This window comes from Oreochromis aureus, linkage group 10 (assembly GCF_013358895.1).
Source record: "Oreochromis aureus strain Israel breed Guangdong linkage group 10, ZZ_aureus, whole genome shotgun sequence".
Lineage (NCBI taxonomy): Eukaryota > Metazoa > Chordata > Actinopteri > Cichliformes > Cichlidae > Oreochromis > Oreochromis aureus.
The window spans coordinates 16,601,872-16,617,169 of NC_052951.1; the positions used below are offsets into that span (position 1 = coordinate 16,601,872).

General features: G+C 42.1%; 1 protein-coding gene across 1 annotated transcript in view; it reads left to right on the forward strand.

Annotated features, from left to right (window-relative positions):
• The first annotated feature begins 9,433 nt into the window (after nucleotides 1-9,433).
• Nucleotides 9,434-15,298, forward strand: part of LOC116331404 (protocadherin-16-like) — an 86,857-nt gene continuing 80,992 nt past the window's right edge. Inside the window, exon 1 of the mRNA XM_039618455.1 lies at nucleotides 9,434-9,951. The gene's annotated coding sequence lies outside the window, so the exon portion shown is untranslated. The remainder of the gene's footprint in view (nucleotides 9,952-15,298) is intronic.

The window sequence follows — 15,298 nt, forward strand, 5'->3', positions numbered from 1 at the left end:
AATCTTGCCTTTGAGGCAAACTCAAAAAGAAAAGCAGCAATTAGGTTAAGAAAGGAGGGGAATGAGTGAAAGGGAGACAAAAAGAGAAGTTTGCCAGCTGAGATTGGGTCGTATAAGAAATGTCAGCACCCCTGAGCATCCAGGTTTACAGAACTCTTTGACTGACTTTGAAAACCAGAGAGCAGGCAAAAATGAAATCATTATGATGTCAACCTTGTACTAAAAGGTCCCTGGCACCTCACTGTCTGCCTGATAGGCACCATTATTGCAATACAGAAAACGGATAAATGAAGACTGCCTCAATATGTTTCGTGGAAGGGCTTGAGAAACAGCTGGATTTCTTCCAAAGAACTGAAAAACAAACAGTGGTGGTAGTTGTTTTGTGAAATAAGCCTTATAGAAATCACACAGGAAGACACAAAAGGGGGAAAAGCAATTCTCGAGAGCTTGGAAGGATTAACAAAAAATAGAAAACGGCTTCCAACATCCAACATAGCTAGCAACTTCATCCTATTGATCTGAATAGTCAACGTGCAACACTAGGCAGAACCTTCCAGTAATTCTACACAGTCACACTCATTGTTGTGATATAAACAGATGACATATGCAAAGAGACGAACCTAAAGTCACTATAATTTTCCTACAGCACATGTATAATCAAAGGGCACCGGGGCTGAAAGAAAAATTCTCCAATGTTGGAGCTTTTGGCCAGTAATTGTAATTGTCTGTATTTAAAAGAGGTGTAAAACCCAATAGCTGTTGCAATGATCGGAGGACCTATTCCAAGGTTGTAAATAAATATTTTGGTGAATTTTGACGTTTTTATGCTGCAGAGAGGAATGCTCAATACTTGTGGGTTGAACTTTTAAAATATATGCATGGTAAAAAAAAAGAAAAAAGAAAAAGTCCAATAACAGAGAAATACGGCTGTAAATTGGAGAATACCTCCCTTGTGGTAGGTAATCACTGGTAGCTCATACAGTGCTCTTTGTAAAATCCACGGGCCTGCTTCCAAAAAACACCTCACCATACTGCGGGCTCCAAGCGCCGTACCTGGCCCTCAAATCGTGCAAAAGTAGTGTTTATGATTTCCTCACCAGTCAAAATGGTTTACAGGGAGGATTTAACAAATGTCATACGTGGGTCCAGAAGGTCTCTCGGCCTGTTTTGAATCAAAGCAATTGGGACTACACAGTTGTTGGTGGAAAAATGCTCACAACTTGGCTGGGACTCGTTTTTGTCTCTGTGAAATGAAGCATAATTGAATAAATATGCCATGTAGAAAGGGTGTTTAGATGACAGACAAGGCACTGTAAATATTTGGGTCTCACAGACTGCCCAGCTGCCATTGGAGAAGAGAACACAAGGACTGGCTCACAGGGCAAAACACAACATGAGCTCGGTGCTAATTCTCATATTAACTGGCATGATATCACAAAGCTAATCACAGTCACCTATTAAGGGTAACATTCCTTAACCTATGATATGTTCAAAAGTGAGCCTGCTTTTAAATGTACTTGTTGAGTGTTTATTACAAAACTTTCTTTGATTATTTGTGAATAATATGCTAAATGAAAGAAAAAAGTAAGGAGACAAGACCACTTACTTTAAAATTACGTTTCGTTAGCAATGTACTTTTAGGAAGAAACGATGCAATCATAAAAAACTACCACATCATCAGGAACCCTTGTGCCTGTCTCCAGCTCTTATCAGTGTGCAGTCTAGACTTAACGTTGTTTACCATATTTACTCTGCACCGTCTAAATTTGTTTTAAAATTATTTGTCTCTTTTTCTCTAGACCGCCTTTCACAAACCACTTTTTTTTTAAGAAGACTTTGAGAGATGCAGATCTGGATCACATGTTGAGAGGCTCCACATCGGTAGAGATGGACTCGATGATATGAATAACCCCCTCTGTGCAGGCTGACATGCCTCGAATGTTCCCGAGTAGATCTAATAAAGAAGTTCTGCGGTGCTGCGAGGGATTCAAGAACTACAAGTAAATCAGTCTCAGCTTGTTATTTGAACTGGATTGTTTTCACTCCCGTTTCTTCAACATCCTCACGCGATCATCCTCATACTCTGTTAACAGTGTCCTTTCTATGACAGCAGCCCAGAAGATTTAAAATAAACTTTTGAACTACATTGTTCAGCTTCCTTACATTTCTTACCATACTCATGTGCAGAACCTAAGCTACTCTAGTTTGTTCCCCACGTGTGGGTACCGCCTCTACATACCTTCAGTGCTGCTCTCCATCTTTCTCCAGGCCTCTGTGTAGTTCTGTCATTTTGCCAGACTAGCCCCAGTATCTTTATGAACAAATGTGAACTCTGTTGGAGCCATTCCATCTCCTGGACGTAATCCCTCTAAAAGCTCAGACAGCAGTCCATAATGTAAACATATTGTGGCCTGTACTGTGTGTGGCACTAGTTGGGAAACCAGCATTACCTTATCTTGATTATTGTCCTTTTGTGGAGGACTATTTTTTTTGGAAAAGACATCTAAACGCTTCCAAAGAAACAAACAATCAAAGAAAGCTGGAACAGGAGGAGAAGACGGGACTGGACGTATAAATCACACTCAAGGAAAGACGTAAAAAAAATCTCCAGCTCCTGCCCTGGCTCCATTCGCAGACAGCTGTGAGAGTTACAGAGCTGATTTTGGACTTCTTCTTGATCAACTTCCAGACACAAAGTAGCCTTAGGGTTCTGGTTTATGATTCCAAGAAGACAGGCAAAGCTGTGAATATCATCTATCAACTCTCTTATCAACTTATCTCGGGGTTAACGTACACAGCTTAAAACAACAAAGCAACCGATCAAACATACAAAAAAACAACAAACAATTAAAATGATTATTTTTGGGTGGGAAAATAATACAAAAAAACCTAACTAAATGTAATAATCTTTGCTCATTAGCTTCCAAAGATGTCTAATAAACTTGCATCCTGCATTCAATCAATGGTGGGCCATAATGATGATTAATTAATCAATACAGTAACAACATCACAGTCAACACCCATTTAAAAATTCCACTATGAACCGCTGTGACGCACAAACCATCTAAATGTGAGTAAACGTCAGGTCAGAGTGGTCATGTGACGAGGCGTGACAGTGCACTGACCAGTACGGCTATCCGTCGCAGGATGTGCTTCTGTTCCGGTGGAGTCAAAGGCCAAAGCCTCGTAGAACAACACATCAGTGCAGCAATAAACAGGAAGCAGCTGATCCAGAAGGCCGACTTGAGTGACAACTTATCTCCCCCGGCGCGCTTGACCTTGTCATCTTCCTCTTCCTCTGAAGTGTCCAGCACACACCTCACAGGCTAGGCCAAGGTTCAGAGATCCCATAACACGTGCACAAGACACGTACACACATAAACAAAGCAGTGACTGCTGTCACATGAAGCTGCAAATTTCATTTTGGAAAACTATAGATGATGGAACAAAGCGAGGGGATGGTGTGTGTCTGTGTAGCATTATTCTTCTGGGGGGTATAAATTTGATCCAGAACATTCTCCTCCACCCTGTAAAGAATGTAACAATGTAAAGTTTGGGGTAAAGTAGCGCCTTTTTTTCACCTCTTTTTTTTCTTTCTTTCTTTTTTCAGTCTCCAGCACACAGACTTGTCTGTCATTAACACTATATATAGACTCATGGTGGCACATTCGCAGCAAAATGTCACTACATTTGTGCAACATGGCATCACATCTGGCTCACAACACCCACTAAATCTGCCCCCGTCTCTGCTGTTTTATGTGTGCGGTGACTGAGCCAGCTTGGTGTGTGGAGGTGCGACTCACTCTTTCCCACGATGCCGTGCATCAGCAGGCTGAAGTGGGGGGGGTGGAGGAAGCAGAGGAGATGGAATACTGAATGGAAAAAACACACACACACATACAACACACACACACACTTAAGACACATTCAGGAACCTCCTGTGCCCATAGCGCAGAAGCTGGGTCCTAAATGGGCTTATACAGGAAGTTCTCAGCTTTGGCTACTTCCTGTTTGCTAGAGCTTGTATTAGAAGCACATTGTGTGGTAGAGGAGCTTTTCAGCAGCAGTTCACTAAGTGTAACAAACCTTCATGCGACAGTGGAAGCAACTGTTCCAGCAGCCGTATCTCAGTCTCTACTAAGTGCTCACATTAAACATTTTTAGTAGAACTTCTGCTCATTTTATTTCTATGGAACGTGTCTTGAGTTACTCTAACTAAACAGTTTCCTATGACCACACGGCACGGTGGAGCCAATCAACTGCGGCTATTGTACGCACAAGTTTAATGTTCATCAGCATAACAATGATAAAACTGTTAAGTCCATGCTTTATGGTCGGCAAGGTTTTATAGCATGTCTGTCAGCCAGAGGCTAAATAGTTTGCTCAAAACCTAAACAATTTTAGGTCTTAAATCGAGGCTGTCGTACTTTTACTGTATCAGCCTGCTTGGTGCATTTGTTTTGTGACAATAAAACATTCTGATAGTGGGAGGAAGAAGGAGGAAGGGAGGTGTCATGCAGAGATAAATTAATGAGGAGGGGGAGGCAAGTTCGAAGGAGAGGAGGATGCAGCGTGCAGGTATTGTGTTGATGTGATGTCCAAGTCGTGCAAAGAAGGTCGATTGAGATAATGGCTGGAGCAGAAGATAATAAGGGAAAAGGGAGAAGTCCTCGAGAGATATAAGAGAAGTGATTCTGGTGATCTTCCCAACAGCATGCAACAGCCTCAGATAGATTGCACCCAATTCATTTTCTTCGCTGAACAAAACCTGGAAGCTCGTCAGAGGAACTGCTCTGATATCAACCTCCATGTAAAGATATGCAAAGTGTCAGGGGCATTGTAGCTGTTCAAAAGTTAAACTGCCACTTTCCTGTTTGGACTCTTTATGTCAGGAATAAAAAAAAAATTACTAATAAAAAACATGCAATCATCATGTGTGAATGTGTAAGTTAATGTTTAGTTAATGCTGGGAGGTCTTGTTGAGGTGAGGCCTGCCAAGTGGAAAAAGGCCAGGCTGTGAAATCGAGTCTCCAGACTTATAACGGTTCAGACACAGATGATAAAGTTTTTAACATTTCTTCAAACTGTAAGCATGTTATGGAGGTGACGTAGTTCGAGATAAGGGCTAAAATCTTCACTGAGTGAAAAGAGGATTTAGTGATGGATTTTGAAAAGCACTGAATTAAATATAGGAGATATTTCAGGGGTAAGTAGCTGCCACGATGATATCTCAAGTCAAAACATTTCATTTCAGACATCATTTCCTTTTGGATGGAAGACATTATACGTGATTTGTTTCTGCGGAGCTCCATCTCTCACAGCTCCTAGTAACAATGCCCTTTTCCTGCTCTGTCATTTATCATTCTATTTATCCTCGCAGTCTTTCCCTAAAAATAGTCCTGAAGCTGCACATGTCCATGCGGAAAACTCACCTAAACAATGCACCAGTAAAAATCACTGAACCTTAAAAAAAAAAGGCAAGCGGAAACCACACGTTACCAACAGGAAGTGTGATGCCAACACCCAGCAAAATGGCAAAACTTCAAAAACAAAGCATCTCCACTAAATTTATATTCAATTCAACTTTTACTTCCTTTTAAGTGGGATCTGCACAATTGGACAATGTAGAAGTTTTGAAAGAAGAGTGAAATCCACCGGTCTGGTGTGTGGTTGCATGGTTTGGAGAATGGCCTCAAAGCAAAGTAAGCTATAAAAATCTCTCTAAGAATACCCTAGAGGCACAGATGTGGACAAAGACAACTTTAGTCGGTGTACTTTGGAAAACAGAAGAAAGACAGTATTAGTGAAAGTCTTGCTGGAGTTAAAAGAAAGGCCACTTATTCGGTAAAATTATGTAATGTCCAGGATTTTAAAAGTCTGGCTACATTTTGCTTGGAAGCTAATTAAAGATTTTAAAGGATAACACTAGCATTAGTCTGTATTTCTTTTTCAATTTTCAACAAATACAAAGCCCAAAATGAAGAAAAGACTGGCCATTTCTCAATGATTTACTACTTCTCGGCGTTATCTGTAGCGCTGATTCCAATCTGATTTATTTTGAGCCTTGTCATAGAACTTTCATTCATCTGTAAGAGGAATTGAGAGTCATTTTTGAAAACAACCGGGTACCAAACTTTAACTGATGGGAGTAAGCGGTACATTTGTTTAACCGTTACTGACTGCAAGACGTTTTATGATGTCTAGGCACTGATATCTAAAATACATCTAAAATACATAAACTGGCTCAAACAAAGCCATAAAGTCAAAGTCAAAGTAAACTTTGTCATGTCCGCTATATATAAGTATATATAGGTGTCTGTCATTAACATAGCTAGAAAAAAAAGAGATTGGAAGTAACTTAAAGTAGTTTAAATTCCTAGTCATATGCGATGCCCAGACAAATTATGAGCAGAAACAGACAATCAGTTGAAATCCCTCAATCTATTTAAAATAAAAGAAACACATGATTTGTTTTTTTTAATCTTATAGACTTTGTCGACAAGTGCATTTTTATGCCTTTTTTTAAGAAATCAAAATACTCCAAAGTGAACTTTTTGAGTTACAGAAGTCCCCCATTAAGGGGATCAGTGGTATTTTGGCCATGGGAAAGGAAGGTCTGACTAAAGCACTGCTCCTTCCTCTTTTGGCACAGAGTCACAGAGTGACGCTGTGACCTCATCCCATCCTGTTGCACAGGAAAGGTGGATCAGATAGCCGGGGTCGGCACCTGCAGAGACACAGAGTGTATGACTGAGAGACTCACAGAGAGAAGTGACAAAAAACAAGAGCCTGTGAACTTGTGCAGGGCACAGAAGATATTAGGTACCAATATAAGGACTGCAATGAAAACATTTGGATGTGTGTGAAAGTGGGAATAACATAAAATGGAAACAGACACATTTACCTCATACCTCAAAACAAAGGGAAAAAAATAATTTATAGTGTTGAAGTTGTTAAATTTATGTTATCCCTTACTTACTGATAGCATCAGCTTGTTCCAGTAAGTTTCAAAGAAACTAAGTGAGCTGCAGTCAACTGTGCATGAGTGTTTGTATAGGATAGAGGTACCCTGCCAATGAGCCCAGTGGTACAGCCAATATAGACAGGCCCCTCCATTAGCTCCTAACGATGCAAGACCTCACAGCTAGTAAGTAGTTATAAGCTAACCACCACATTATATTTATTTCTATAGTGTGTTTATAGATTGTTTTTTTTTTATTCCCAGATAATGAAAATTAGTAGACATAACAGAAATATGAATTTATTCCTTTCTGTGGTTGCTGGTTTAATCCGTTTTGCTATGGATGTACAGACTTGGAATGAATACAAAGCTTATCTAAGTGTTGACGTTCTATAAATTGATAACCCCCAAATTGATGAACTCAAGCTGATTGGGGTTATCATAGTCAGGATGTCGATTTTGTGGTTAGAGGGAGGAAATGACAGACAGGACAGACACAGGAGCCAAATAAATCCTTTCACCATATTCCATGGTCACGATGCATGTTTGAATGTAGGAGTATGTGTCTGCGTGTATGTGGGTGTCAATATTTGACTGAGATATTACATTTATGAACGTGTGTGGCAATGACGTAAATCTCGCAGTGGTCTCCACCATGGTGGTGAGCCCCACCAAAAGTGTCACACCCAAACCATCTGCTCTTGGTTAAAGCTGTGTAATTGTTAGGCTGAGGCAAGTGTTCATGCAGCCGAATCAATGCTAAATGAATTCACTCACAAACACCTAGAATACGGTTACACTAGAGTTGGACTTTGGTTGGCCAATAGTGGTTTATAACCCACATATTTGTGTCCACATATATGTTGCCCAGTAGCCACCAGTATCATTTTCCTAACAGTTTCAAGTTAATTCTCAGCAAGCAAACCTTTGTCTGAACCGAACTTTGCACCTTTTAAACTTGTCAGAGCTTTTCTGCCAGGTAATGCTTTTCAAACCCAGCGTTCTAAGTACTGAGCTCATAACTTCCAGGCAACAATTGTGCCTGTTTTTATACATTTTTATATCCCGTGTCATATCCAGTTCAAGTGATTTTGTGGCCTCGGATTCAGTCAGGAGGTAAAAATACATTTCTTTTTTACACGGGATCAACTGGCGCTTTTACCTAACACTCAGACAACACCATAAAATGCCACAGGTGAATTTCTTATGTTCTCGTCTTCTTCTCCTTCCCTCTGGTATAAGATAACACTTTAACGTTAACACACTGCACTACTGTCATGACTTATGGTTCAATCCCAAAGTGACAAACATCATAATATGGGGAGATTATGCTTGTTTGTGTTTCATAAATCACTGTTGCCTGCTTTAGCCATTAACCAAACAGTTTCTAGTGTAAATTGGGTCTGCTGTAGAGTTCACTGGGTTTGAGTCCATGGTGTCTGGCCATCATGTCCCAGTCGCTGTGGTTAAATATAACACTTAGTGGTAAAAATGTTAAAGTACCACTTCCCCTATACTGACTGCAACAACACATCTATCTCTGGTGGACTCCTAAACCAAGAGGGGACTGACTGATTGCTGTCCTTGACACCACCACCCCCACCACTCCCACGAGCCCCCTGTTCACACATTCTCCCGCGACACAGCTCTCCCTCATCTACCTCTCCTCCATCGCTCTGCTTCAGTGATGCAGGTAGAGGCTTGACCTAAAATCTGGGGTGATGAATGACTCTCATCTTGCTGATTCTAGCAGTGTGTGTGTGTGTGTACATGCATGCGTGCTTACTTGTGTGGTCTATATGTGTCTGAAGCTCAGCCCAGCCTGATCTGCTGCAGGTTATAGTCACAAGCTTTAAGATGCGTGTAAAATCTCATCAATTACCCTAAACACAACTTCAAAAAATAAATTTGGTTACATATGTAACAGTATTTCCTCGCATATGAAAAAAAGGATGTAAGGCATTGTTGTGAAGTGGGAAAGTGTCATTCAATTGCAATATAAGTAATTGGTAATTTTATTTAACTGTAAACTATAATAATTTTATTATTACCATTTTAACTTGGAATTTAAATGCTAGTACAATTAGATATTCATGAAAACACTACATTCCCGAATCACCATCACATGGGCTATGATTCTAATTTTTCGTCATTAATAAAAAGGATCAGACAGGTTAAAATGGAAAAATATATCCAGGGACCTGCATAATGACTGGTGCTTTGATGGCGCATGGTGCGCTCCTTTGTTTCAAAGACTTGGCCACTTCCACTGAACGGAGCTGGGGGGCACCAAAGTCTGCTCTCCAGCCTTTCTCCCTACTGTATTCCACAGCCTCCCTCACGTCTGTCCCCCCTTTTGTGTAGCTACCCGAATAAATTAGCAATCCAAGTAAGTGAAGGAGGGAGGAAGAGGTGGAGGAGGGTATGGAGCTGAGTAGGGGGCTGGGCCTTGTGGCGGACGAGTCGGCTTTCGGTTGGTGAGGTGCACGGTACCCTGAAGCGACTCTGTCTCAACACGCACACACACACATCCACAAACACCGTGTCTCAATGCCTGGATGCTGAGAGAGAGAGAGGGAGCGAGAGAGAAGCGAAAAGTGAAACACTGAAGATCAACGAGAGACTGTGCAGAGGACCACAAACGTCTCCTTTCTGCTGCAGACAGTGAAGAAGCCGTGCAGCTTCCCAGCTGATCCAAATGCGCTCACCTGACTCGGGGACGGAGACGCATAAAAACCCTTCCCTGTGGAATACCCAACCTGCCGGTCAGCGGGATTAGAGCATCTGTGGAATTAGCACTACTGGCGTTTTCTGTGGATATTATGGAACATCAAAAAGCCTAGTCCAGCTGGCCAGCAAGGTTCCATTCAAGATTCTGTCCTGGTGGATTGTCTGTCGTTTGGGAGGGATTGGAAACCCGTTTGCATACTAATCAGGTTGTGAAGGGGATATCCAGGGTGCACATCCAGAGCAGCGGGGATCCGATGAGTGTAAGTGATCGCTTTTTACTTCTTATCCAAACAGTGATGTCTCATTCACGGAATAAAAATAAAGAATAAATGCAGGCAGACAGTCTCGTACTGGGAGGAGGCTGCTGGTTTCCCATGCAGAGGGGTATGCACCCTGCATCTGCACCTTGCGTGCATGGGCTGATAGCTGATCTCTGTACTGTGCTGTGGAAGGCTATACTAGAGAGACTCAAAAGTAGCACAAGATCAGTGCATCACAGTGATGCACTGTAACTTAATATTGATTATTGATTCCCAGTCAGAGAGGATGGAAAAAAAGAGTGATTCATCCCCATTTGAAATGAAAAAGCGGCCAATCCGGTCGACTACCACACAAGCTAATTACGCTTTATGGAGCTGGTTAATAACAGCAAGTCAGTGGTTTCTTCCACAGTGTTGGCAGGCTCAGAGTAGCTACTCTTTTTATTTTGGAGGGACGACAGAACCACTTAATGGGAAACACCATGAAGTGCACAAAGTGGGTCAGCGTTTGTTAAAAGTATTTCTCAGGGAGACCAACTGGTGTGACAATGAAAAATGCCCGCAAGGCATCACTAGCGGAAAGAATTTTAAATATTGCTGTGTACCACTGAGCAAGGCACACACAGGGTCTGCTCTGCAAATGCTGTTGTAGCTCCTCATTTCTGCTTTTCTGATTATGAAAACAGAACCCCAGACTGGAGCAGGACTCTCTCAGTAGACATGGACTGTATAGTTTAGTTTAGTTTGGACTGCTCATGGCAGTTTTGTTATGCGGCAAACAGATTTTGACTCAATCTAACTTTTTCCCCCTCTAACATAAAAGTGTTGTTATTTCAGCCATTTCTGTCTGTATATGTTTACATGGCCAAAAGCTAAAAATGGGAACCCACGGGCATATTTAAACTCCTAACCACAATACTTATTCCAGTCATATCTGGTGTCCACTGAGCTCCTCGGCACTTGGTTTTCTGCTGTATGCAGGGGATACTGATGTTTGCATTATTGCACTATCCACTTACATCGTCCCCTGTGCTCCAGCCTTGCAGTACACTGACCTCAGAGACAGCCTCTGGTCTGCATAAAAACAGCAAGAGTTTGGTTTCTTGCAGAGTGATGAGGCGTGCAGCAAGACATTTTTCTAACAGGAACCATATGCATATCTAGTGCCACTAGTAGCTACAACTGAGCAGAGCCTCAGTTTATACTAACAACTTATAATTATTCACATCAGCTGCTCGGCAGAACAGATCCTTCTTCGCAGGAGAAGTTATTTTCACAGTTGTTTTTATCTCGTCCTGGTAAATTCATGCTCCCTGATGCAAGAGGAGTATATCTGGAGGCTGGATTAGATTTTAATTTGATGCTGGGTGGGGCTCATTCTGTTTCTTCAATCTTGAAATCCTACATCTGAATCACACTGACATACAGCCAAATATTGTTCCATTTCAGTTTTTGAGCTGTCATCAATTTCTTTTTCTTCTTCTTTTTTTTCAGCAGTCTTTAAGGATACTCCTTGTTCATTATAATGCTCTTCCTTAAGGGAATATCCAAGCTACAGCTTTATTCCTTTTTTGCAAATCTCAAGCAATGTTTGGGAGTTTACCCTGAAATACAAAGGGTAATCAAATTGTGCATTTGCCACCCACATTGACACTGAAATTCTGTTAGTACTGTATACACCATTGTCCTCTTTGCAACTCCCACAAAAGCCACATAAGAAAGAAAAATAACTCTTTTCCCAGTCAGGTTTCATTACTTGCGTGATTTAATCCCATAACTCTTTTCTCACGGTCTGATTTAAAAAAAAAAAAAAGATTGCGAAAACACTACACATACAGTATTGCGGAGAAAACTGTAGCGGGTAAATCTTTTGTGTTTCAGCTCATCATCTCAAACCACCAAGTGCTGCCAATGAGGGAGAGCGAAGTGAGAGAAATTGAAAATATCTTCCCCATCCAAATGATGCCTCTGAAGCAAAAAAAATCTAATTGTATCCCAGAACTGTTTTTTCCTGGGTTTTTGTTTCTCAAGCATGTGAAATCAGTGTCTGAGCACAAATATCGGAAAGTGACTCACAGACTCCTCTCCATCTAACTCTTCCTCTTGCACGCACACTCACACACAAATACACAACAAACCCTAACACGTGATAAATGCCAAGTTAGACTCGTGTTCTCTCAGGTATGCAAATATGATGCACTACCAGCCAGCAAAACACAAACACAAACATAAACAGCAAAGGTTGTTTCCATTCTCTCTGGCTCCACGATGAGTATCTAGTGTGTTAAATATTTACCCTCCATCTTTTCACTCACTGCATGCTGCTGATGCCTCGGGTCTGTGTTGGTGTTTTTATTTACCTCTCAGTCTACCATCGTAGACATAACATAAGCCAAAGACCCAATATTTTGGGACTTTAATGCCATCTTAATTTATTACAGAGGGTGTAGACCATAAGCAGTTGTAGGCTGCACCGCTGTGTGAGGGAGTAGCTCTGTTTTCCTGGAAAGTCACTTCTTGTTTGCATCACCATCCACACAGGAAGGCCAGACTGTTATTAATAGCTTTACTAGTAGAGTTAGAAGCAAGATTTCTGCTGATCAGGAGTCTCATCTGCTAACTACTCCTCGATTGTTTTTTGTTATAATCCCACGTCTTGATTAACAGCTACAATCGCCAAGTTGGTCATCTCGTTATCGTTATGATTTGTGAAATTTTCCCACTTTAAATCCTGGCTTACGTGTGTGGATTACCCAAAATGATAATCACAGTCCTGTGTAGAACAGCCGCATTCTTGCTGCTGCAACTGTGGAAGATAATTTTTGAGTTATGAAGTACAAGATTATTCTTCCCACTGTGTGGTCATAGACTTGCTTATCTTATGAATATACTAGCAAACTTAATCAAACCCCTGTTAGTCAGTCATCCAAAGTCATGCCTCATCTTTGAGCTCACACTGAAAACTATTTTCTTAAAGTTCTCTGTAGTCTGTCCCCCTTTGGGAAATACAGATCTTACCTTTCAATGTATGGAATGAAAATCCATTTATCTGTGGCACTGGAGAAGATATTACTGTAGGACAGTCTCAACCATTCAAAGGAAATGGCTTGACTCTCCTGTCAGAGGCTGGGTGATTGACTGGCTGGAGCTTTTGGTTTGTTCTGAAACCCATATTTTGAACTGCTGTCTTCATTATTCATGGTCTTTGTCCTGGCAGTGGGGATCCTACTGTAATGATAAACTGAACATGAAAGATTACAGACAAATGGGGAGAAAAAAAAGATAGTTTTACAGAAGAGGCTTTCTGCATGGCTTTTGGACCAGTTTCCCTACTTTACCAAAGCGCTAAGCTTGAAATGCATTACCTTGCTACACTCTCATCTTAAAATTCAACATCAAACATTATCCCATAAACTGCGTGGCTGCACATCAGGCTTTTAGCTGATTCATGATTAAGACCTAGAATACTGACTGCTGTGAATGGGTTGCTATATTCCTGATTGAAGCTGCAGATGGAAACCTCTAAAGCTTTATGTTGTCTCAAGTTTCAAGTTGGTGTGACACTGACTTCCAGAAGTGTGGCCAGACCACTGGAAATGTGGGTGCCTTGTTGTTGTAGCAGATGAATGGGTAAATGCATGCGTGTGTGCACGAAAGTAAGTGTGTGGCTATAGCTGAGATCTCTCATTAGGGGAGCAACTAATCACTATTTGCAATTAGCAATTAATCTCTCAGCTGTTTTCTTAACTAACACAGTAACCATTTAATCTGTCAGAAACTACTAGAAAACCCTTCTATAATTCTCAATATTCTAATACTCAACAGTCCAAAACTCAAACTTGGTTCATGTACATATGTATATAACACTATTAGTGGCAGTTAGGTAATTTGTTATCTTTGCAGCACTGTAGCCTTAGATAATAGCAGAAAGATTTCTGCTGAGATTGTTTTATTGATTCTCCCTCAGTGAGGAGATGATTAGTACTGGCAAATGCTCCACTTCTACTCACATGTATTTGAATGAAGTGATGTATTCATTTCATTAGACACACGAAGGGATGAATTTAGGCTCTGAACAAAGATGAATGAAATGCGGTAACTGGCTCCTGCCCATGTGAGCGCTTTATGGATAAGGAGTGTCTGCGCTCAGAGTCAAGCACGCTGAGCGGGGAAGAAGAGAGAAGCTGTCTGTGTAGCGTCTCATGTGTTTTTAATGAAGTAAGTGAGATGATCTGAGCTTCTGGTAACTTCAAACACTTGCGGCGAGCTGAGAGCTGTGTAGGGCATCGCAGCTCAGGTGAAGCAATGTGTTATGCAAGCTAAGGGATTCATGGGCTGGATGTGTGTGGGCGGTGTGGAACAAAAAGGAGGGAAGAAAAAAAAGTTGGCTGGGAAGAAAGTTTTTGGGGCTCTTGATAACTTAGAGACTTTTTATATGTGAACTATGTGAACAGGAATCTGGATCCACATCAGTAGACGGATAGGTAGAAGGTGCAGGAGTGTGGGGGTGGAGGTAGAGTGGGGAATCTACCAGGTCGGGGGTTTGATCCCTGTCTAGTCTAGTCTGTGCGTCAACGTATCCTTAGACAAGATACTGAACCCTGAGCGGCCCCCGAAGCATCCGTGTGAGTGCATGTGCAAATTTTAGACGTTTGCACACACTTACACACCTCTGAAAAATGACCTTGCACGAATCTGTGTGTGATTGGGTGAATAAAGGGTAGCATAAAGTGCTTTGAGGGCTCAATTAAATTAGAAAAGCACTTAGGGCTTAGGGCATCAGGGGGTTCCCCGGGAGCATCTTCCTTGGGGGGCTCAACCCGGGATAACGGTCATGGCCAATTAGGGGCTCTGTTGGCTCTTAGGTGACGGTTTCCTCGTGGCTGCGTGCAGCAGGGCTAGAGGAGGGTCTGTTGACGGACGTGGGTTACTGACCTGGTAGCCTGGCTGCCCCTGGGTGGGTCCGGGATGGGCGTGAGGTTCTGGGGCACTCTGTCTCTGGGCTGGGGCCCTGGCCAAGCCTCAGGGGCTTGGGTCCTGGTTGGTGTGTTGCCGGGGTTGTGGGCGGGTGGGTGTATGGGGGCCCAGTCCTGGCGCAGGGTGCCGCCTGTGCATCGAACCACCTGGGGGCTCTTCAACTGGTGGGGGAGTTGTCAAATCCTGCAGGAGATTTCCTCTCTTCAGGAACTCTCTCTGCAGGAGGGGAGATACAGGAGAGGTGGAGGAAGATCTCAGCCTGGGCGTCTATTGTCTTGTGTAGTCTGGAAGATGAGTGGATGATGGGGTGGGTGCAGTTTCTCTGTGGTGGGGTCGGGTGGACTGTCCCGGGCTCTGTGGGGCTGGGCGG